Source organism: Oncorhynchus gorbuscha, linkage group LG01 (genome assembly GCF_021184085.1).
Source record: "Oncorhynchus gorbuscha isolate QuinsamMale2020 ecotype Even-year linkage group LG01, OgorEven_v1.0, whole genome shotgun sequence".
In the NCBI taxonomy this organism is placed as follows: domain Eukaryota; kingdom Metazoa; phylum Chordata; class Actinopteri; order Salmoniformes; family Salmonidae; genus Oncorhynchus; species Oncorhynchus gorbuscha.
This window is the reverse complement of record NC_060173.1, coordinates 33,823,229-33,844,835: the sequence shown is the minus strand read 5'-3', so window position 1 is coordinate 33,844,835 and position 21,607 is coordinate 33,823,229. Positions and strand designations below refer to the sequence as shown.

The following is a 21,607-nucleotide window of genomic DNA, read 5'->3' as shown; positions in this document are numbered from 1 at the left end:
CTAGTAGTTGTCATGTGACCATCATGGAATCTCAACCCCATACCTTCTCACCAAGATGCCCAGAACTGGCATTCCCATTCCTGACACCTCTAAACCTAGCATTCCGTCTGCCTACTTAGCACTGCAGCCCAAAGTACATTAGCACCCACTAGTTTGGAAAAAGGAGTCCCCCTCTCAACAGCCTGCTATCTTTCACCTCACTGTGTTCACATGGATGGCTTTTACACATCAGAGACTATGCAAAAAAAGAAAGAAAGAAAAGTACACTAAGTGTGAAATTGGACTGCTTCCATTCCGTTTGCATTAAATGCACCTGTTTTCCACTAGGGCTCATGGTTGTTTTGGTTGATAAAGGAAGAAAGCATGTGATGGCTGAGTGATATGATTTGTCAATTTTCAATTCCATTTCAGCATTCTCTGAGGTACTCACGCAGGAATAACAGCATTCACTAATGCTATTCAACTGAGAGCTAACTCCAGGCTGTGTCTTTTTAACATGGCCAGTATGCGGTTGCACTAGAAGATAGTGGCCCCTTTTCAGCGGATGAAATGGTCTTTTAGTTCTAAATTAAATTCCCACCGAGACTTGTTAGCGTCACCAGTTCTGTGGAACTCAGTGTCATGCCCTGAAAGCTTGTCCTTGGCAGTGGGTTGTGTATTATTTTAATAGCACTTCGTGACACCATCCTGTCAGGGCTAGCCTCATACTCTGCTTTCTATGATTAATATATAGAACACACTCAAGTGGTTCCTCTTAACCAGTTCACTTCTTCCAATTAATACTCTGATACTCTAAACAATTTGGCAAGAGAAGTAAGCCTAGTTTTCCCACAGAATTTTTGAGATATGATCAACAGTATTTTTTTAATGGATGTAACCTTAGCCCACCAATGTCATTCACTGACTTTTATAATAATAGGCCTACTTTTGTGTGAAATGTTTAACTGTCAGGGGACTTCTCACTATATAGCTTAGTCAATTAATTTTTGGATTTTAAATTTATTTAACTAGGGAAATCAATTAAGAACAAATTCTTATTTGCAATGACGATCTACACCGGCAAAACCTAGACAATGCTGGGCCAATCGTGCACCGCCCTATGGGACTCCCATTCATGCCCGGTTGTGATGCAGCCTGGAATTGAACCAGGGTGTCTGTAGTGACACATTAAGTACTGAGATGAAGTGCCTTAGACCGCTGCGCCACTCGGGAGCAGCTACACATATGAGGAAAGTCCAATACAAAGGGACTTTTTGATTGAATTTAACAGGCTTAGGTTTTTCTTCTTCAGCCCACTTCTTAATGGTTCCATTGTTTAGAGTGGTAATTCTAGTTAAGCCTGGTTCATACATCAGATAGAACCAGAAATCAAACTAAGAGAGAAGACCATTCTGTGGGTGTATCCTGTCCTCTCTTTCTTCTCCCACTTCTGTAGAAGCAGTATATCAGAGCCCCTGCTCCCTCCCTCTCTGGCAGCAGTGTGGGAGGGGAGGGGCTATAGTGGAGAGTGGCCAGAGGAGAGGCAGGCTGTACTATGACAGGGTGTCAGACTGTTAGAGAGAGAGAAAGCAGACAGACACAGAGCAGGCAGCAGGAGCCCTTTAACTACTGCTACTCTAACTGCTCTACATGGATAATCTACTGGCTATTCTCTTACCCCTGAAGGGCATTTCTCTCTGAGTCACCCTAAAAGGAACCTTTTCTTAATCTGAAGATCATTTCGGTACAGAGCTGTGCAGGAAAGAGAGTAAGTACAACCCACTACAACAGAGGCAGCCCTGTATTCATTAAGAGTGCAGAGCGTTGCCTCAGTTAATCATTGATGTGTCTCCTGGGGTTTTGGTTACCTTGTGAAATGGACACTGCTGTCATTCTCCTGCCTCTCTCTGCATTATGGGCTATTTTATCTATCTCTCTCTCTCCAAGTACACAGGGCTAAAGTGGGTGTGTGCTGCTGACATGAGACAGCCTCTCCCGTATTTAAAAAATAATAATAAAGTGATAGCAGGGCAGAGCTTCTTCTTCCTCTTCTTTGTATTCACATTCATATTCGTAGTGGGTAGCTATAGGCTTGGGTGTGTTTATTCTAGGTCCTCTTGCCTAAAGAGTTGTTGGTGTTGAACTCTTTAAAAAAATGGTATACTGTAATGTGTGTGTATATATATATATATATATATATATATATATAAAGTACAGCTATTTACCTGGGTGTGTTCACATTTGAAGGCCTATTAGACTATGCGTGAGCATCCATAGTAAGGCAGTGGTTGTTCTAGTGGAGCTGGCGGCTCAGTCTCTCCAGCACAGAGAGCGTGTGAAGGGGAATGGGGCCTCTCTCTACAGATAGGAGTGAGCGAATGTGGCAGGCAGTGCACTCACATCCTCTCCCAGCACGGGAACTTCCTGTGAACTCTGGCATGTGGTAAAGTTGGCTTTGTAAATGAAGGGAAAGAACAAACATAAAAAACGACATCAGATCTCATTTAAGAGTGTGTTGGCATGATTATGCCTCCCTTAGTAGTGCAGCAGGACGGTTGTGGTGGTTGGGGTTGTGATGTGATGCCATGTGATGCCAGTCAGTTTTTTTTTGCTGTGGGTCTTGTATGGCATCTTCAGGCCAGAGGCTGCAGGTGTTACTGTGTGAAACTCAAACCTCCCACCCTCACTCTGCTGGCAGCACAGTCGTGACATAATGCCAATGTGTTAGGTGTGTTCATTATTACAGAAATTGAAACTGAATCTATTCTATGAAGATGATTAACAAGCCAGCCTTTGTTACACTGTGTGCCTTGCTTTGGAGAGGGAGGCTTTATGTTACTAGTGCACACTGGTCAGTTGTTACGATAGGGTGTCAACATCAACCTATTCAGCACTACATAGCCTAGATACAGTATCACTGGAGTGCAATATGAACCACTATGGAATGTATCTCTCAAAGGCCAGTTCATTTTAGCATGAGGGTGTAGTCCAGTTATGTGACTGGACAGCTGGACATGTGATAGCCATCGCAAACATGGACGTGCTATAAGAGACAAAACAAAAACAGCAACTGTAGAACTACAGTAGAGATATTTAATCTTTTTGCAACAAACAGTCAAAGGACGTTCCTATCAGAATGAGGGGACAGATCAATTATTATACTCTTCAAACAGAGTGAATTCTGTTACCTGATGCACATTTGTGAGGAGAAGAAAAGCCTGCCTGTGCTGATGACCTTGTCTCTATGTTTTCTTTTGGTCTGATCCGTAAAGACAACAGCTGGCAACAGCATTCTGGGTACAGAAGCCTTGACAATGAGCTGCCTGTATGACTCTGTCACAAAGAGTTTGGCTTGTTGTTAAAGGACGGTGCCTGTTATATCAATAACTCAAATCCACACAAATCCAGCTACTCACTTCTAGCATCCCATTGGGAGATGGACATCTAATTGGGGTACATATTCTATGTACTGTTAATGGATGGAGTCTATACCCTTAGATATGAACAGTAGGTTTATATAGTGGTATTCTCAATGCCAAAACTAAAGATGAAATATCTAGTTTGGATATTGTGCTTCGACAATAACGTTAATTGATCATGTAAGGCCTAAAGTCAATATTATTTCATGGCTGTTTTTAGCTACAACCACTACATCCAGAATAGCCAGCTCTCCCTCTGCACAGTGGAAGGGCTTTCTTGATTTGCTGTTCCAGCAGCTGAGAGGGGCACAAAGCAAGGAAAGAAAAACAGTGCTTCTGTGCACTGAAGCTTCACAATGTGATCGCAATGGACAACCTGTTACAGATTAGTGATTGCGCTCAGAGAAAAGAATACATCACACTGTAGTGTCTTTGCACAGCACAACTCTCCCTGGCCCCGCTCTAGCACAACACTCCCTGGCCCCGCTCTAGCACAACACTCCCTGGCCCCGCTCTAGCACAACTCTCCCTGGCCCCGCTCTAGCACAACTCTCCCTGGCCCCGCTCTAGCACAACTCTCCCTGGCCCCGCTCTAGCACAACTCTCCCTGGCCCCGCTCTAGCACAACCTCCCTGGCCCCGCTCTAGCACAACCCTCCCTGGCCCCGCTCTAGCACAACCCTCCCTGGCCCCGCTCTAGCACAACTCTCCCTGGCCCCGCTCTAGCACAACTCTCCCTGGCCCCGCTCTAGCACAACTCTCCCTGGCCCCGCTCTAGCACAACTCTCCCTGGCCCCGCTCTAGCACAACTCTCCCTGGCCCCGCTCTAGCACAACTCCTCCCTGGCCCCGCTCTAGCACAACTCTCCCTGGCCCCGCTCTAGCACAACCCTCCCTGGCCCCGCTCTAGCACAACCCTCCCTGGCCCCGCTCTAGCACAACCCTCCCTGGCTCTAGCACAACCCTCCCCCCGCTCTAGCACAACTCTCCCTGGCCCCGCTCTAGCACAACTCTCCCTAGCCCCGCTCTAGCACAACTCTCCCTGGCCCCGCTCTAGCACAACTCTCCCTAGCCCCGCTCTAGCACAACTCTCCCTGGCCCCGCTCTAGCACAACTCTCCCTGGCCCCGCTCTAGCACAACTCTCCCTGGCCCCGCTCTAGCACAACTCTCCCTCTAGCCCCGCTCTAGCACAACTCTCCCTGGCCCCGCTCTAGCACAACTCTCCCTGGCCCCGCTCTAGCACAACTCTCCCTGGCCCCGCTCTAGCACAACTCTCCCTGGCCCCGCTCTAGCACAACTCTCCCTAGCCCCGCTCTAGCACAACTCTCCCTGGCCCCGCTCTAGCACAACTCTCCCTAGCCCCGCTCTAGCACATGCTTCCAATCACACTCATCATAATCCCAGGGGTCTTTTCTCAGCATTAGTCTGATTCCTCTTCATCTGTTGGCGTAGGCACAGTGACTCAGTACCTGTCAGTGTTTGTGTGTGCGTGTCTACGCACTTGCTTGTGTGTGTGTGTGTGTGTGTGTGTGTGTGTGTGTGTGTGTGTGTGTGTGTGTGTGTGTGTGTGTGTGTGTGTGTGTGTGTGTGTGTGTGTGTGTGTGTGTGTGTGTGTGTGTGTGTGTGTGTGTGTGTGTGTGTGAAATGGATCATGCAATTCATTCTGGCAGTAAAAATGAGGAATGTAAATAAACTTCAATCCTCACTCAAACCATCAGCTTACTGAGGAACCATATTAAGTAATGTGAGTGATCTGAAACACTGTCTCTCCGAGGACCCATCCACCATTATTACATTTGAGTCGTCATTCTTATTCAGAGCGACTTACAGGAGCAATTAGGGTTAAGTGCCTTGCTCAAGGGCACATCGATAAATGTTTCACCTAGTCTGCTTGGGGATTCAAACCAAAGACATTTCGGTTACTGGCCTAGCACTCTTAACTGCTAGGCTACCTGCCTACCTATTATGGTGACTGACTGCTACTTGATGTTTGTCAACCCTAGCTGGGACTGAGGTGCTATAATAAGGGTCTTAATGTGAGAGAGCGGTTCAGTTCTACTGTGGTGTTGGTGGATGGATTGCATGAGTGAGAGAGGGGTTAATAGCAGGAAGAGGGAGATGTGCAGTGGCCAGCCACTTGTAACCTGAAGGTTAAACATGGGCCTTCAGGGAGTGCTATTGCTGTGTGCTTACTGATGGGAACTCTGCAAACAGGCATTCAGGGAGCTCAGCTTGCAGTCTCCCAGTCCAGAGCAGTCCAGTCACTGTGGCAAGATGTGGGAAATGGCTGTGGACATGGATCCTAGGCAGAACCCTGTGTTTCCTTGGCTGTCTTAGAGAGCCTCAGATCTGTCTATTAACCCCTTTGAGAAGTGCACAGAAACACGCCACATGTGTACTATGAAGTGCCTCAGGCTTCCACCTTATTTGAACTGTAACGTTACACAGGCCCGTGGAATAGTTTTGAGAAGACATTTGGAATATGTTTACACGTGGGTCAGCGTTTCTCATGTGTCCATGTGAGAATGACAAAATTGTCTTCAGGGCGCACTGTCCGTCACCCTCGGGTTCACACCGGTTCTTCTTGCATATCCATGTTTCAAGCATTATACTGTTGTATTTGAAACAGTGGTGAGCTGGGGAATGTGAGTTTCTGTACCTCTCTAACTAATGCTCGACCTGGAGGGGAGCTAAATGTGTGACCTGCGTACTCCAAACGTGTCTACATGAAGTGTTTGTCACTTGTGTTGGTATGCCCCTCTCTGACGCCAGTGTGAGAGCTCCTGTATGTGATGATTAGAATCATCCCTCCCCATCATGACCTCCCAGCATTCCAGGTTGTGCCCTTTATGCAACTAATGGTGCTGCTGACCCTCCCAGACATTCCAGCTGGAGACTACTGGTCAAATTAGGCTTTTAATTGCTTTTCTACTATAAGCATTTTTTGGGGATAATATGTTCCTTATCAATTATCCAATTATGTGAAGGCCAACTGAACATTTAGCCTATGCCTAGCTGAGAAGTCACATGCTCATTACTGTGTTGTTGGATGATACTGTCCTCCTCTAACCTACCAAGTGTCTAATGGAGAATGTCGGTCACATGTTATCTAGTCAGGAATCCCTGCTGATAGTTAGGAGTGGGAGGCGTGCACAGAGGAGAACAAGGAGGAGAGATGCTGGTATTTAGTCATTGCGTGCGTAGCTGGAATCCACAAACGAAGGAGTGAGTGAGGGTAGTATGCTGGCGTTATCCCCCTAGTTCACTTCTCCATGGCCGTGTGGAGTCATGAAAGAAGACCTGCGCTGCTCTCTGCCTCCCTTCGCGTCTCGCTGTATGAGCATGACGCACACCAGGGCTGTAACATTTTACAACCCCTCGCCAAAAGTCAAAGGCTCTGCCAGCTATGCCTTTCTTATGCTAATGCCAACGAGCCCTCACTGTAGTTAGCCTTGTGTTAGGTTAGCACATGACAGCTCATGTCATGACCCACTTAGCAAAACTTTGCACAGAACAGCACCTCATAAAATATAGGCCTACCGAACTGTTTTACAAACTCCTTTTACAGCGTGATCGTTTAACAACATGATAGCATACTGTGCTGTTCTTTTTATCTACACTGCACAGTCTGTACTTAGCACTACAGATATGGAATATGAGGAGTAAGGTGAACTGCATGACTGATAGTAGACCGTGGCAGTCTAAAAGACTCTTATGGAAACACTGTAATCCAGGTAGGCAACCATTGCAGGTGTTTGAGGTGAGAGACACAGTAGGCACAGTTCAGTCTGAATAATGAATGGTATTGGATCGAATATGTGATAGATGAAGAGCCAGGGCAAGACATCCGGGTGGCCTTTTGAAAGATGCTAATGTCTTATCCCGGTGCTTTCTCGTGGTGTGAGTGACCGCAGGGTTCAGGTAACTGTCCTTTCCTCTCTCCACCCTGGCACCTGTCCACTCAACTGTCTGCCTGACTACACAGGTCTGGGCAGCCTGGGAGGGAGACGTATACAGATTTGCTGCTGATGCTGCCTGGGGTCCAGCAAGGCTTCCAGACATCTGGGGGAATGGAGCTGCTTAGCATGCAGGTAGCAGCTCACAGGAAGGAACTAACGCTGTTGATGCATTGATGCTCATTTCCCCCACTGCCGCTATAGCATGGTCGGTGGGACAGAGGAACAGAGAGAGGGCAGCTGGTCAATTGGTTCAGGTCATAAAGATATGTTCATGCTGTCCTACACAGCTCTCCTTTGGTCTGTAAAAGACCGCTCCTCATGCTCCTGAATGAATAAAGTAGGAAAAGGGACCTTCTTGTGTTAATTTGGAGGCTGCTGTACTATTTATTGCGATGGGGTTGCCCAAAAGAAAGAGCTACGCTGTGTGTTTGCTTTTGTACTGAACAACAAAGCAGCAGAGCCTTGTTTTTCAAGTTACAGTTCACCCTTGAGTTGCAGGGTATTTTGGGAGATCACCTTATATGGCTCCTGAAAGATACTTTATGCTCATTGTCTGAATTATGTCTTCTTCAAATGACTGTCTTCCTGCTGTTCCCTCTAATCAGTTGACTCTGGATCCAGGCAAAAAAGAAAACCTTTGGTTTGTTCAGTCTCAGCTCTAAGGTCAAGCAAGCTCTTTACGACCTGATAGTGGTCTAGTCTACCCAGCTGCATTTAGTCTACCTCATATATTAACCTACAACATGTCTCAGATAATAAATTAGGTTATCATTGTTCCAGTTCTGCATCATCTTTATTTTGTGTATATTGGAAATTCATGGCTACACACCTTGCTTCTTCATAATTCTAGACTCACTAAAGCAACATCCATCTTGCTCTGCTCATGTCTGGAAAGGAGTTTGCATCAGAGGGCTTAACCTGTGGTATGACATGCCCTGACCCCTATGTTGTGAAAGTAGGTGAAGATGTCTGGGGAAATTCTATGTGGGCTTGGCTCTAATATGGTATTGAAGAGGCTCAGCTTTCCTGTAACAGATCATTTCACTGCCATCTCTCCATGACATCAGCTCCCACCTCCATGCCTGCAGCCGCAGGGCCCTGCACAGAGCTGAGCTGTGTGGACGTGTCAGGACTCTGATTGGATCTCACACGCATCATCCACTGCACTCTACGGCTGGGCCCTTCACTGCAAACAAAGGCCACAGGAACTTCAAGGGTCCTTTTGGAGTTCACTTCACTCCGTACTACATTAACCAACAATCCTCTGCAGTGCCAGTGAAAGCAAATTGAAAGTTAACTCCCACGAGCACAAATCTGATATAAAGGTTATCAACTTTTATGCATTTTTAAATGCATGTTATGCATGTATCTTTGCTCGGTGTCAATGAAAAGGAGAAATTACATTTTTACCCTTTTTCTTAGTCATTAAGTTCCATTTGCACTCTACTACTTCAGAGTGCTAGTTATCCGCACCATGCTATATAATAGATCTGCCTGTATGTACATGCAATCAGCTGCACTGAACAGTGTTATCTGATAGGCTGTCAATCCCCTTATTATGATTGTCTGGTTAAATAGAGCGTGCAGTCAGTCCGCCTTACTTTAACTCATCTTGCCCAGCACAACTTTTTACTAAGAAATATGAAGAAAACAGATTCAAGGGAAAACTTAATAGAACAAGCCCTCCAATGTGAAGAGGTACATTTTGTAATATTCAATTAGTCCTAAAATTATACATTTTAGTATTAAAGTTGCAATATGCTAAAATCGCTCTGCAGTTTCCAGGTTGCTAAAATCCTAATAGTTCACCTAATATCAGTTTGTGACAAAACAAAAGCGGAGAGAATCATTGTACCATCTTAAACACTGTGAAATATCTCAATAAACAAACATTTTCAGCTGTTTGAAGCTGGTCTAAAAGACACAAAAACTCAACTGAAGAACAGGAAGCATAGAAATAGCACACATAGAACCGATCTACAACTTTTTAATGAGAATGACAAATCTATAACTCACATTTCTATGTGCATTTGGTCAGATTGCCTGAAAAGATACATATTGCAGCTTTAAACAAATGTTACAGTAGGAGCTGTGTTACGCTTTAGTGTTCTATGGCTATCAGGTTGACACTGAGTGACAAGACCGCGTCGCCTCCAGATTGCCAACCAGGCTGCCCCCTTTTGGGGTCCCCATTAGCTTTTGCAGAGGCAGCAGCTATTCTTCCTGGGGTCCACAGAAAACACACAACTTGACAAGTAACAAAACACTAAGACACTTAAACACTAAGACAAGGACAGTCACACACATTCTAAATACAACGATATACAAACAATACAAAAACAACAAAATAATAGAAACAATACAACAAAACATGATATGTGTTAGTGTCTAGGTTTATTGGGTTCCACTGAGTGGAATGTACCTTACATAACTGTGTTCTAAAGGATTGATGACATGGCTGGAATGATTGGGATTCCAATGCATTGGTGACTTTAAGAATAAGTAGCATACTATCGATCACTCCAACTTGAGGTCACTGCAAGTGACACTCCATAAAAAAAGGTCTGTCTGGTAGATACAGACAACCAGGGGGCTTTGGCTGGTTCTTAGTATCATCCCCCACTAATTTCAACGCTAAGAGAGAAGAAGAGGAACTTGAGCAACCACAGGCATCAATGCAAGTCAGCATCTGCTGCCCCAGGATCAGTAGCTCTTGATTTACATATCTCTGTAAAACAGATTTTGTGAACCTGATTGCCTGTCTGATATTATTTTGCCAATCTTTTCACTGTCACATGGTTTACAATTCCATCTCAAAATGTTAGGCGAGCATTTTCTCCCGTCTGCAGCCCAGAGGACGGCTCTTATCACACAGAGCACAGCCTGACTACAAAGGTAGAGCAGCACAGTCTACATATTAAGGCAACTTCTGCGTTCAGTTTGAACTGGGAGACCTATGATATTTATTACCTCTGTAATGATCATTATGACATTTCTGCAGTATGCAGATGTGCTACACAAATGCTCAGATGAAGGTTTACTACAGTACAAGCCTGTGTTGGGAGTATCGAACTACATGTAGTTCAACTAGTTTAATTACATTTTGCAGTAGCTTGGTGGTAGTTGAACTAAATTCAAATATTGGTACCGTATTAAGCATTTAATGACTTTTGCGGTGTATATAACTATTGGAACTACACACTACTTTTTTACAAAAAGATTAGAAAAATATGGGTGGAGTCAGCAAGTATGTCCTTTTATTTTTGGCATCAAACCTGCCTCATTCTCATTTGAAACATAGTTCGTCTTTAATAGGCTAAATTACACATTCTGTTACACCTGACCTCAGAGACATCTTTTATTGCAATTTTTTTTGTCTATGACATTTCAGATTTAGATATGATAATTTTTCACAGAGAAGCTTGGCTGTAGTGTACTGTCTTTTGAAAGTAAACAATATTTGTCTTACGGGTAGCTTTAGAGTAGCTTAACTTATTCTAGTGTGAATTGTTAGTTTGGTAAACTATGAGCAGCTTCCACAACACTGGTACAAACCCTGCATTGAAATGTCCATTTATAATCATCAAATCAAATCAAATTTATTGATATAGCCCTTCTTACATCAGCTGATATCTCAAAGTGCTGTACAGAAACCCAGCCTAAAACCCCAAACAGCAAGCAATGCAGGTGTAGAAGCACGGTGGCTAGGAAAAAGGCCAAAACCTAGGAAGAAACCTGGAGAGGAACCAGGCTATGAGGTGTGGCCAGTCCTCTTCTGGCTGTGCCGGGTGGAGATTATAACAGAACATGGCCAAGATGTTCAAATGTTCATAAATGACCAGCATGGTCAAATAATAATAATCGCAGTAGTTGTCGAGGGTACAGCACCTCAGGAGTAAATGTCAGTTGGCTTTTCATAGCCGATCATTGAGAGTATCCCTACCGCTCCTGCTGTCTCTAGAGAGTTGAAAACAGCAGGTCTGGGACAGGTAGCACGTGCAGTGAACAGGTCAGGGTTCCATAGCCGCAGGCAGAACAGTTGAAACTGGAGCAACAGCACGGCCAGGTGGACTGGGGACAGCAAGGAGTCATCATGCCAGGTTGTCCTGAGGCATGGTCCTAGGGCTCAGGTCCTCCGAGAGAGAGAAAGAGAGAATTCACACAGGACACCGGATAAGACAGTAGAAGTACTCCAGATATAACAGACGTACCCTAGCCCCCTACACATAAACTACTGTAGCATAAATACTGGAGGCTGAGAGAGGAGGGTCAGAAGACACTGTGGCCCCATCCGATGATACCCCCGGACAGGGCCAAACAGGCAGGATATAACCCCATAATCTTCCCATAGCAAATAAGAGCAGCTTACATACAAACTGGTGCATGGAAGAGAGTGACCACCGACAAGCCTGTAGGCTGAAAGTCATGATCACAGTCAAATAGTGAGCAGATATGGAGACATCAAAGAGGGGAAATGTTAATGTCACCCCCCAGTTGGCTGTTATCGCCATCAGTTTTGTATATATGTATTTATTGCTTGCAGCTTTTTTCTCTTGTTTCTGGTACTCTACTGAGGCCACTTGTATGACTGCTTCATATGCATAATCTCCTCTTGCTCCTCTCAGACATGATAAATAATCAATGTTATCCTCTAGGTCAGTGGTTCCCAGACAGGGGTAGTAGGACCCCTGGGGATACTTGTCCTATCCACAGGGGGTACTCAAAAAGACTCATGAGACCATATGCCTACTCGTAGAATGCACGTGAGGGGGTACTTCAGGGGTACTCCGGGCAGACAAATTCAGTTGTTGGTACAGGAAGCCAAAAAGGTTGGGAACCACTGTTCTAGATCATATTATGCATAATTCATATAGAGTTGTATGCCGTTTCTCTGTTCTCCATACAGTAAGCTGTGTGGAAATGTGTGCAGAGTTTGCTATGAGCTGACCACAAGTACTCTGTCATAGAGAGACTCCTGCTCCTGTGTAGACATTCACCGAGACACGGCATTAGTAGGAGATGTGTTGGGCTCAGTGATTGATATTGAGTGAAAGTGATGTGGAGTGCTGCTGACCAGAGCTCAGCATAGAGAAGACATTGGGAAGAGGGAGAGTGATGGGGAGGGTCAGGGTTTTCGGAGCCTGCTCTCTGAGAAACCCTGGGGTGCAGGCATCTGTCAGTAACAGACCATGGGTGGAGGGGGAGGGGATGGACGAGGAGAAGGAGATGTGGGTGTCTATAGGGGCTGTGTGTCAGTGATGGCAGTGTGTAGGAGCAGAGACTGAGCCCTTTATCAGCCCTACACAGTGATGGATGGATGGATGGATGGGCTGAGCACACTACTCTGCACTAGCCAGCGCTCAGAGCATTTGTCTAAGCCTAAGCTATTGGAATGTGTGCAACCTTTCTCTATGGCCATCCAGAGGGGACACCCACACACCATTGTTTACAGCAGTTTAACAATTCAGACCATCTTAATCAAAAAAATTTAAGCAGACTCCAATCTGAATACATTTTCCAGCTAGTTGAACCAAGATGGTGATTTCAAGTAGAGATTCAAATGGAGCACTGGGGCGTGCACCCTTGTTCACTCACATTCTGAAGTAGCCTAATCTGTTTGTTTCTAGTCTCACATGTTTTTCTATATGTTATCTTTGCCTTTACCTCATAGTTCTCCTAGTCTCAAGGGAGCTTTGCTAAAGAATCGTTTACATGTTTTAATGTTATCTTGTCACGAATATTACCGAAGGTGACTCCCCTTCTTGTTCGGGTGGCGCTCGGCGGTCGTCGTCGCCGGTCTACTAGCTATCGCCGATCCGTTGTTCTGTGTTCGTTTAGTTTTGTCTAATTGGTAGCACCTGTTTCTAGTTTGGTTGTTAGGATAGGGTATATATAGTCTGTTTAGCCCGCTTCTGTTTCGTGCGGGCTTGTTCGTCTGTTTTGTTGGTTGAGTGTATTTTGTTGCATTTTGGGTTTCACGCTGTCCGTTTATATTTCTGTTCATTTGTGTTTTCACTTTGTACATGTTGTGTTTCGGGACATTAAAGCGTGTTGTTTTTCCCACATCTTTGCTCTCTGCGCCTGACTCCACACCTCTTCACTCATTATTGTGACATATCTATGCAGGTTCCATCTGGTGATCAATAACTATTGATTGGTTGAGAGACCATTCAATGACAAATTAAACAACTGAATGAAATGTTAATGAAAGAACTTTGTATTCGTAGCAACCTAAGGTGTATTTGTCAAACCTGAAGTGTTAGTCATTTATAAGGCATACATCAACAGTGTACTTTTGAACTAACAATAATAGGCCATTTCCAATCAAATAAAAACGTATCTACCACATGCAGTCAGAACCAAAGCAAAACAGAAACTAACTAGAGATACAAAGTCCTGCAGATTGTAACAAGCTTAGTGTCTCAGGGTCCATATTGCCTCAGTAGTAAATGCACAAAGGATACAGGGAGATAATTCCAAACAATAGAAAACATTTAGAGCGGGAGCAGCACACATTTGGACTGCTCTGACCTACTTTCAGCAACCAGGAATTTTACAGCTCCTCACCTGTGTCTCACAGACGCTTTGACCCCTCATAAACCGAGCACGGCTTGATATCTTAAACAGCTCGCTGACAGTGGGCTCAATAACATTTCTGAAGTAGCACATTTCAGAGTGGATTGTATAGTTAAATGAATTCCTTTCTGTACTGTTTTCCTAATGGAAATCCATAGAGCATCCAACATTTGTATTTCCTGGTATTTTTCTGTCATATGCTCGAATATGTGACATTCAAGCTCAAATGGTGTAGGAGGTTTGAGAGCCTGTCATGGCCTGCCAGGCTGGTGTGACTGTCATCATATGAGGGTCTCCTTTAGGCTGTAATGAAGACAGCAGCCCCCCTGTGAGTCATCCTGCAGGCCCCCTGTCTGTATGTGTCATGGAGAAGACTGCATATCATCCCACTGTCAGGACTGCATGTGCATCTCATTACTGGGTGTCCACATAATTAGCTAGCCAGGCTCTGTCCCCATTGAGCACACACAAAACCCGGCTCCAAGGGCAAATCAATAGTAGAGTGAGAGGGGAGAGAAGGGAGGACTGGGCTGGGTTTAGCATATACCCACCCCAGCATACAGTACTGTATCTTCTGATTGTCCCAGCAGTACTTGTGCAACACATTTGGGATGATAATTGCTCTGACTGCATGTAGAACAGCTGGGTGAGTGCTGTGAGCCAGGAGGCACAACAGATCCTCTGATGGAAGTGTTGTGACTTCTCTAATGGCTGTTGAAAAGGATGAACAGTGGGTATTCACCCCCCTTTGATTTTTTTTACATTTTGTTGCATTGCAATGTGGGATTGAAAGAGAGAGAATTTTGATTTGGTGTCATTGGTCTACACAATATACTCCATATTGTCAAATTGCAAAGAAATTGAAATATTTTTTCTTACAGAATAATACCAATAAAATAACAGAAATATAGTTGTTGCATAAGTATTCAGCCCTTTTGTTTAAGCAAGCCTACAATAGTTCAGGAGTCAAATTTGGCTTAACAAATCTCATAATTAGTTACATGGACTCACTCTGTGTGAAATAAACATGATTTTTTAATGACTAACCCTTCCTCTGTCCCCCATACATACAATATCTGTAAGGTCTCTCAGTCAACTATTGAATTTCAAGCACAGATTCAACTACAAAACCAGGGAGCTTTTCGAAAGCCTCATGGAGAAGGGTTGTTTTTTTTTATTGGTAACAATAACAAATCAGACATTGAATATCTCATTAAGCATGGTCAAGTTAATAATTCTGCTGTGGATGATGAATTAAATAACCTAGACACATCAAAGATGCAGTTGTCGTTCTGAACTGAGCTGCAGGACAGGAAGGAAACTGCTCAGGGATGTCACCATGAGGCCATTGGTCATGAGAGTCGCTGCAGGACAGGAAGGAAACTGCTCAGGGATGTCACCATGAGGCCAGGGTTTAATGGCTGTGATGGGGGGGGAACTGAGGATGAATCAACAACGTTGTAGTGACTCCACAATAATGACCTAAATGACAGAGTGAAAAGAAGAATATAAATATGCATAATCAAAATACTCCAAACCATTCATCCTGTATGTAACAAGACACTAAAGCAGGTGTTCTTAAACTTTTTCAGCCTGGGAACCAAATGAGAAATTCTGTGTTTTCCTGGGACTCAAGCTTAGGAAAATATGCAACTATACATACATATAGGTACATTTCATTGCCCTTATGCCTAAAACAAATGCATAAAAGACAAAAAAATAAAAAATAACAATGAAATTAAATATCCATGTAAATATATAAATGGTTTTTTTTCCACAATTAAAAACACTCTTACATATCTGTCTAGGTTGGAACTGTTGCTGTTAAAATACAATAAATCATTTTCATTCTGAACTGGAATAAACTGATTGATCACATCACACAGATGAATAACAGAACACACACACACACAGGTTTTTTGATAGTACAACCCTAAGTCAGTACAGATGAAAAATGACCAGGCCTACTGTATATCTTACTGTAGAAATTATTGTTGAAAATAGTTTAGGTTGAAACTGTTGCTGTTAAAATACAATACATATGTTTTATTCTGAACTGGAATAAACTGATTGATCACATCACACAGATGTACGTCCCTTCCGTCTTCAAGAGAGCGAGAGTTGCACCCCTTCTGAAAAAACCTACACTCGATCCCTCCGATGTTAACAACTACAGACCAGTATCCCTTCTTTCTTTTCTCTCCAAAACTCTTGAACGTGCCGTCCTTGGTCAGCTCTCCCGCTATCTCTCTCAGAATGACCTTCTTGATCCAAATCAGTCAGGTTTCAAGACTAGTCATTCAACTGAGACTGCTCTTCTCTGTATCACGGAGGCGCTCCGCACCGCTAAAGCTAACTCTCTCTCCTCTGCGCTCATCCTTCTAGACCTATCGGCTGCCTTCGATACTGTGAACCATCAGATCCTCCTCTCCACTCTCTCCGAGTTGGGCATCTCTGGCGCGGCCCACGCTTGGATTGCGTCCTACCTGACAGGTCGCTCCTACCAGGTGGCGTGGCGAGAATCTGTCTCCTCACCACGCGCTCTCACCACTGGTGTCCCCCAGGGCTCTGTTCTAGGCCCTCTCCTATTCTCGCTATACACCAAGTCACTTGGCTCTGTCATAACCTCACATGGTCTCTCCTATCATTGCTATGCAGACGACACACAATTAATCTTCTCCTTTCCCCCTTCTGATGACCAGGTGGCGAATCGCATCTCTGCATGTCTGGCAGACATATCAGTGTGGATGACTGATCACCACCTCAAGCTGAACTTCGGCAAGACGGAGCTGCTCTTCCTCCCGGGGAAGGACTGCCCGTTCCATGATCTCGCCATCACGGTTGACAACTCCATTGTGTCCTCCTCCCAGAGCGCTAAGAACCTTGGCGTGATCCTGGACAACACCCTGTCGTTCTCAACTAACATCAAGGCGGTGGCCCGTTCCTGTAGGTTCATGCTCTACAACATCCGCAGATTACGACCCTGCCTCACACAGGAAGCGGCGCAGGTCCTAATCCAGGCACTTGTCATCTCCCGTCTGGATTACTGCAACTCGCTGTTGGCTGGGCTCCCTGCCTGTGCCATTAAACCCCTACAACTCATCCAGAACGCCGCAGCCCGTCTAGTGTTCAACCTTCCCAAGTTCTCTCACGTCACCCCGCTCCTCCGCTCTCTCCACTGGCTTCCAGTTGAAGCTCGCATCCGCTACAAGACCATGGTGCTTGCCTACGGAGCTGTGAGGGGAACGGCACCTCAGTACCTCCAGGCTCTGATCAGGCCCTACACCCAAATAAGGGCACTGCGTTCATCCACCTCTGGCCTGCTCGTCTCCCTACCACTGAGGAAGTACAGTTCCCGCTCAGCCCAGTCAAAACTGTTCGCTGCTCTGGCTCCCCAATGGTGGAACAAACTCCCTCACGACGCCAGGACAGCGGAGTCAATCACCACCTTCCGGAGACACCTGAAACCCCACCTCTTTAAGGAATACCTAGGATAGGATAAAGTAATCCTTCTCCCCCCTTAAAATATTTAGATGCACTATTGTAAAGTGGCTGTTCCACTGGATGTCATAAGGTGAATGCACCAATTTGTAAGTCGCTCTGGATAAGAGCGTCTGCTAAATGACTTAAATGTAAATGTAAATGTAGACCAGAAAATACAGAGACACACAGTCCTAATGAGAGCATGTCTATTCTGGGCTCTGTTGACAGTGCAACACTGAGGTCATGCTCCGCCTTAACTGTTTCTGTACTTGTTTTTTAAGTATGTCAGAGTTGAGAACTTTGACTCACATAGGTATGTGGTGTCAAACTGAACCAGAACATCCACTGTTTTCTCAATCAGACAGGAGACCGCTTCCTGCTGTAGATGAACAACTCAGAACTGTATGAGTGTGTTTGCCTCAAAAAGCATCTTGCTTCAATCAGTTTATTCCATTTAAGAAGAAAAAATATGATTGTATTTTAACAGCAACAGTTCCAACCTAGACCACTTTTCAACCATTTCTACAGTAAGATGTACAGTAGGCCTGATCATTTCTACAGTAAGATGTACAGTAGGCCTGATCATTTCTACAGTAAGATGTACAGTAGGCCTGATCATTTTTCATCTTCATTTGTACAGTCGTGGCCAAAAGATTTGAGAATGACACAAATATTAATTTTCACAAAGTCTGCTGCCTCAGTTTGTATGATGGCAATTTGCATATACTACAGAATGTTATGAAGAGTGATCAGATGAATTGCAAAGTCCCTCTTTGCCATGCAAATGAACTGAATCCCCCCAAAACATGTCCACTGTATTTCAGCCCTGCCACAAAAGGACCAGCTGACATCATGTCAGTGATTCTCTCGTTAACACAGGTGTGAGTGTTGACAAATACAAGGCTGGAGATACCTCTGTCATGCTGATTGATTTTGAATAACAGACTGGAAGCTTCAAAAGGAGGGTGGTGCTTGGAATTGTTCTTCCTCTGTCAACCATGGTTACCTGCAAGGAATCATTGCTTTCACAAAAATGGCTTCACAGGCAAGGATATTGCTGCCAGTAAGATTGCACCTAAATCAACCATTTATCGGATCATCAACAACTTCAAGGAGAGTGGTTCAATTGTTGTGAAGAAGGCTTCAGGGCGCCCAAGAAAGTCCAGCAAGCGCCAGGACCTTCTCCTAAAGTTGATTCAGGTGCGGGATCGGGGCACCACCAGTACAGAGCTTGCTCAGGAATGGCAGCAGGCAGGTGTGAGTGCATCTGCACGCACAGTGAGGCGAAGACTTTTGGAGGATGGCCTGGTGTCAAGAAGGGCAGCAAAGAAGCCACTTCTCTCCGGGAAAAACATCAGGGACAGACTGATATTCTGCAAAAGGTACAGGGATTGGACTGCTGAGGACTGGGGTAATTTTCTCTGAATCCCCTTTCCGATTGTTTGGGGCATCCGGAAAAAAGCTTGTCTGGAGAAGACAAGGTGAGCGCTACCATCAGTCCTGTGTCATGCCAACAGTAAAGCATCCTGAGACCATTCGTATGTGGGGTTGCTTCTCAGCCAAGAGTGTGGGCTCACTCACAATTTTGCCTAAGAATACAGCCATGAATAAAGAATGGTACCAACATATCCTCTGAGAGCAACTTCTCCCAACCATCCAGGAACAGTTTGGTGACAAACAATGCATTTTCCAGCATGATGGAGCACCTTGCCATAGGGCAAAAGTGATAACTAAGTGGCTCGGGGAACAAAACATCGATATTTTGTGTCCATGGCCAGGAAACTCCCCAGACCTTAATCCCATTGAGAACTTGTGGTCAATCCTCAAGAGGCGGGTGGACAAACAAAATCCCACAAATTCTGGCAAACTCCAATCATTGATTATGCAGGAATGGGCTGCCATCAGTCAGGATGTGGCCCAGAAGTTATTTGACATCATGTCAGGGCGGATTGCAGAGGTCTTGAAAAAGAAGGGTCAACACTGCAAATATTGACTCTTTGCATCAACTTCATGTAATTGTCAATAAAAGCCTTATGAAATGCTTGTAATTATACTTCAGTATACCATAATAACATATGACAAAAATATCTAAAGACACTGAAGCAGCAAACTTTGTGGAAATTAATATTTGTGTCATTCTCAAATCTTTTGGCTATGACTGTACTGTTACTAAGGTTGCACTATCAGTATCTTGCTTGCGAATGATAGCTATTAGCTGTGTACAAGGCCAGTGGATTGTGTGAAAGAGAAACTCACATCTACTACTATCAGAGTTAGTTAGTACTCCCTTATTTACGCTTATCACCTGTTATACAATGACAACAATGCGCTGCTAGCTGACTTACTTTTCCACTGTGGAAGCACTATTTCCTGAAGCATTCTGCCCTGTTCTGAAAGAACTCCCTGGGTTTACCATCATGCTGTGGATGTTTGGTCAGGACCTGTCGTTTCATTACTAAGCACTTCTCTGCACAACACGCATTGGGCGCTCCTTGTTATACGTTTCTATGAAAGAGAAACTCATCGCTGTACATGCGTTTCATGACAATTGACCTCAGTCAGAACTTGTGGCTAGCATGAATCCATTTGATGACAGCGGTGAGTGATGGCGTGTGGGAATGACAAGTCAGTGGCAGACAGTGCATCATCTGCTACTGAACGACAGCGCTGCATCGCGTATATCGCGGAGTAATCTTCAAGAAAACTGCAGAAAAAAAGATCAGGTAAACCACGAAGCACATGTGCATCTCCCTCTCACACTCACGCACCTGCCAAAGTGAGTAGACCGCTGCTAAAGCAGAGAGCACACTTGGCCAAATCAATTCCAGTAATGAATGAAATAATTATATATTTACTCTGGCACATCATGACCCACCATTATCAGGTCCGTGTTGGTCGCGACCCATACTTTAGGAAAGGCTGCACAAAAGTAATAGTGACAAAAACATGGCAAAGTAATACACTTTTTGGCCTAAATGCAAAGCCTTATGTTTGGGGCATATCCAACACAGCACATCACTGAGTAAAGTAAATTCCTCCTTACTTTCAAGCATGGGGGTGGTTGCATCATGGTTTGGGTATACTTCACGTCAGCAAAGACTGGAGTTTTTCAGGATAAAAAGAAATGGGATGAAGCTAAGCACAGGCAAAATTCTAGAGGAAAACCTGCTTCAGTCTGCTTTACACAAGACACTGGGAGACTAATTAACCTTTCAGCATGACAATAAATCCAATCAAATTGTATTTGTCAAATGCTTGGTAAACAACAGGTGTAGACTAACAGTGAAATGTTTACTTACGGGCCCTTGCCAACAATGCAAAAAAAATAAAAAGAGAAATAGTAGAAAAAACATATAAATATAAACACAACGAATAAATAGAAAAATTATAACAAAAGTTATAACTACCCAATGAGTAACGATAACTTGGCTATTCACTGGTTACCAGTACCGACTCGATGTGCAGGGATACAAGGTATTGAGATAGATACAGTGTATTCGGAAAGTATTCATACCCCATGACTTTCAGTTTTGTTATGTTACAGGCTTATTCTAAATTGGATTGATTTGTGTTTTTTTTCCCTCATCAATTTAGACACAATACCCAATAATGGCAAAGAAAAAAAACATTTGCATAAGTATTCAGACCCTTTACTCAGTACTTTGTTGAAGAACCTTTACAGCTTTGAGTCTTTTGGGTATGATGCTACAAGCTTGGCACACCTGTATTTGTGGAGTTTCTCCCAATGTTCTCTGCAAATCCTCTCAAGCTCTGTCAGGTTGGATGGGGAGCTTTGCTGAACAGTTATTTTCATGTCTCTCCAGAGATGTTCGATCGGGTTCAAGTCCGGGCTCTGGCTGGGCCACTCAAGGACATTCGGAGACTTGTCCCAAAGCCACTCCTGTGTGGTCTTGGCTGTGTGCTTAGGGTCGTTGTCCTGTTGGAAGGTGAACCATGACCCCAGTCTGAGTTCCTGAGCGCTCTGGAGCTGGTTTTCATCAAGGATCTCTCTGTACTTTGCTCTGATCATCTTTCCCTCAATCCTGACTAGTCTCCCAGTCCCTGCCATTAAAAACATCCCCACAGCATGATGCTGCCACCACTATGCTTCACCATAGGGATGGTGCCAGGTTTCGTCCTGATGTGACGCTTCGCATTCAGGTCGAAGAGTTCAATCTTGGTTTCATCAGAT

At 44.5% G+C, this 21,607-nt stretch overlaps 1 protein-coding gene across 4 annotated transcripts in view; it reads left to right on the top strand.

Moving 5' to 3' along the window:
• Positions 1–21,607, top strand: part of LOC124036366 (semaphorin-4B-like) — a 103,228-nt gene that overhangs the window by 6,711 nt on the left and 74,910 nt on the right. For 2 of the 4 annotated variants that reach the window (XM_046350888.1, XM_046350870.1), the window contains exon 1: positions 1,542–1,747. The exons of the other annotated variants lie outside the window; for them this stretch is intronic. The gene's annotated coding sequence lies outside the window, so the exon portion shown is untranslated. Of the gene's footprint in view, positions 1–1,541; positions 1,748–21,607 lie in introns of those variants that run through there. 4 annotated transcript variants of the gene reach the window in all.